Here is a 3,816-nt window from a genome sequence, read left to right on the forward strand (position 1 = left end):
TCTCAGGGCCACCCAGGGCGGGGCCTCTGGGCAGCGGAGGTCTCTGCTGAGGCCGAAACAGCATCGCAGATTCAAAGCACGACACCTGGGCCCTCCGCTGACTCTGACCCCGAACGACAGGCCCATGTCCTGGAAGGGCTCGCGGGGGCCAGGGGTAGCCGCTGGGCGGGGGCCTCACATGTATCCGAGTCCAGCACCCATCCCTGCCGGGAAGGGGCCCTCGAAGGCTCGAGAGTGACACGGGACTTGTCAGTTGGAGGCCGTGGGGAGGGGCTCCAGGCAGCAGGGCAGAGTCGTTCTTGGAGAGGAGTCTCCCGCAGGCTCCCGGGACGAGGCCGGGGCACCAGGGTCTGGGTGACTGGAGGCTGCGCGAAGCCTCTGCCTGATGGGTCTCAGGCCCCGTCACAGATGCAGAGAGGGGAGCCATGGAGCCAGCCTTGCTGGGCAGGGTCCGCCTGCCTCTTCCATGGCCACGGGCTGCCTCGCAGACCAGTGCTGCCGACATGGGAGAGGGGGGCCTCACTGCCATCTCGGCAGCCTGGCCAGGGGACACAGCCAGGAATCAGAGCTTTGGGTTTGGTTCAGACATTAAAATCAAAAAACAAAGAGTGGTCATCCAGTGGCATGCCCCGGGGGTCCCGGGGCAGCTCTGGGCGGACGGGGGAGGCCAGCCTGGCCTTGTCCACCCCCACCTGAGACCCTGGGCTCTCCAGGTGGACTTCTTTGAAATAAAGTAACGAATTCCTTCTCCCAGTGCCCCTGCTTCTCAGACTTGGGTGTGTGGTCCCAAACTCAGACCCGTTGAAGATCTCCGTCCTTGGCAGTGACTTCTGAGTGGGTCTGACCCCGAAGAAAGTCCCCATGGCAGGTGCTCTTCCCCAGGCCCTCAGGCAAGGAACGCTGGGCACCAGACACAGACTCCCCGAAACCAAAACCAAAGGGCCGCTGGGGCGGCTGAAGGGTGGCTGGTGCAGGACGTCCGTGGCACGAACCCCACAAGTGCCCTCTTCCCCCAGGGCCCTCCTCTGCAGCCCGGCGCTGCTGTGTCCACAGAGCCCCTGTCGGAGGTGTGAGTCTGAGACTCAGTTTACCCGCTCCCTGAGCCTCACCTCGGCCCTGCGCCCTGTGTAGCAAGCCCATCAGTCCAGGCTCCTCCTTCCCTGCACGTCTCAGCTGTTTCCATGTCTTCAGAGCTCACCTTCGCCTGTGTCTGGAGGGGCCAGCAGGTGGGCTCAGAGGTGTGAGTCCTCAGGGAGTGACCCCTGCCCTGTGTCCACTTTCCCCAGAGAGGCCTGCGGCCACATGGGCAGAGGACCCAAGCCTCTCACAGTGGCGACCACACTCTCATCATGCCCCCTGCCCTGGGTTGGGCAGGTCGGTACTGGCCCCATGGCCTCGGGGCGCCCCACCCGGTGTCTGCTCAGACCCCACCCCCGTCGACCCGGCTGCTAACAACGCAATGAGAACTCAGTGAGCGGCCGCACTTCCATCCTCTGCCCACCTCTCTGTCCCCACAGGTCCCAGTGAGCAGCTGGTTTTGCCCACTGGGCATACGCCTCCAGGCCATCCCCCGCCACCCTGATGGCCCTGGCCGGTGCCCTGACAGCAGGGGGCCAGGGGGTTGGGGCTCCCAGGGTCGGCCAGGGCCCCGTGCAGCTACATGGAGGACGGGGAGCTCAGCCAGCCTGCCCACGGAGGACGCGTGTCCCAAGAAACTGGAGGGAACGTGTCCTCAGTCCCTCGGCGCTGCTGGGAACTGAGGCTCTGAGAGCCGGGGCTGCCTGCCCTGTGTCAAAGTGCCCATGGCCAGCGGGGTCCCGAGCGTCCATCCGGGGCGGGCCTGTGTCGCACAGGGCCCCGCCGTGCGGTCAGCTCCAACGGTTCCCCAGGACCTCCCGTGACCACAGCCTCCCCTGGGACCCAGGGGACCGTCTTCCCACGGCCCCGCGGCCCACCGAGGCTCGACCCCGAGCGTGGGTCCTGCTGGGCGAGGGGGGCTCCCGCTGGTCTCCACAGCCTGTAAGTAATTTCTCTTGAGTGGTGTGCTAAAGGGTATTAACTTCTATTTGTGTTGCGGTATTAAAAACAGATGAAACACCACGGATCCACCAGGACGCTCTTGGGGGGTTACAGACACAATAATTTGAAAGACCTTTTTAAATGTCTTTTAACTGCAGTTCCAGATGGCGGTGGAAGGCGTGTTGAAGGGTCTCTGTGTAAATCAAACGGGACGACAACAAAAACAAAAGCGACGACAACAAAAGAAACACATGGGTGAGTGCGGGTCGGGGTCCGCGCGTCCGGGGGCTCCGACAGGAAGGTCCCAGCCGTCCGCAGGCGGGGAGTGGGGCGCAGCAGGAAAACCCACCCTAAACCTTACAGGGAGCCTCAAGGAACCCCCAAAACAGCCTGACAGAGCACAACGAAGGTGGAGGCCCCACGCTTTCTGATTTCACCGCCGACGACGAAGCGACGGTCGTCTGAACAGTGCCTGCCAACGCCGTGACAGGCCTGTGCAGGCCCGGGAACGGGCACGGAGCACCCGGAAATAAACCCTCGAGCTCCTGGCCGCACGACCTCCGGCAGGGGCCGAGGCCTCTCGGAGGGAAAGGACGGTCTCTTTAACAGGCGGTGCTGGGGGACGGGACAGCCACATGTCGACTGACGAAGGGGCCAAGGGGGCCCTCGAGTCACAGAACAAACGAAAACTAACTCAGGTGGGTTAGAGACCAAACGTGAGACCCGAAACTGTAAGAGTGCTGAGAGAAAACACGGAGTGAGAGAGCCCCTGGGTAAAGCCCACGCACCGAGAAGGGGAGTTGAGAGTGGGGGAGTCTGACCGCCCGAAATGAAAACTGCGTCACAGAACCTGCCAGCAGAGCAAAGGAGCTGTGGGAGGAGTGGGAACATTCGAAATCGTGTGTTTAGTGAAGGGTTGACGTCTGGCATTCACAAAGAACGTTCGTAACCCAACAACAACAAAAACACTTGATTTTTAAAAACAAAAACCTGAATAGAAATCTCTCCAAGACGATGCAGGTTTCCCGCAAGCACGTGAAAAGATGCCCACTTCACGGATGGTCAGGGAAACGCGAGTCAAGGGCCCAGCGAGGTCCCACCTCACGCCCGGCAGGAGGGTCGTCACCAGACCAGGGACACGGCGCGGGCGCAGGCACGGAGGAGCGGCAGGCGGGCGCCGGGCCCAGCTCTCCCGGCAGCAGGCGGCAGGGGTGCGCGCAGGGCCAGGTCCTGAGGGGTGGAGTGAACTCGGGGGAAACATGTTGTCTTGTTTGTATAAAATTTTATTTGCAATATTCCCTTGTTAATTTATTCACTCGTTGATCAAATGCTTTCTTGGGACTCCCTTCCGGCCAGACACTCGTCCTGTGCTGGGGCACGCAGGGTGCAGCCACCGGGGCCGTTCCTTCCTCGGCCGATGGACAGAGGGACAGCGCGGGGAGCTGCAGCAGGGCCGCAGAACCAGCTCAGAGCCAGCTCAGCCCCAGGTGCTCGTGCGGGAGACTCGGCCGGAGCGTGGACTCGGGGCCCTGACCTAAGGGCAGGGTGTGAGGGGGGCGGGACCCAATGCCCGTGAGGAACAGTGTGCCACGCCTGTTTCTGCGGCTGCCAAGCGTGTTTCCAAAGTGCCGGAAGCCATGTGTTCTCTGGACACCCCGCCCCCGACTGGGTTCGCTTCTCCGAGACCTGGCTCAACCTCTGAGCCAGCACCTGGGCAGCCGTCCTGGGGCCAAAACACTGATGAGCACGCTGTGAACTGAGGGGTCGGGGCTGTGTTTTCGTTATTTATTTAACTGA

This window comes from Desmodus rotundus, chromosome 11 (genome assembly GCF_022682495.2).
Source record: "Desmodus rotundus isolate HL8 chromosome 11, HLdesRot8A.1, whole genome shotgun sequence".
Classification (NCBI taxonomy): Eukaryota; Metazoa; Chordata; class Mammalia; order Chiroptera; family Phyllostomidae; genus Desmodus; species Desmodus rotundus.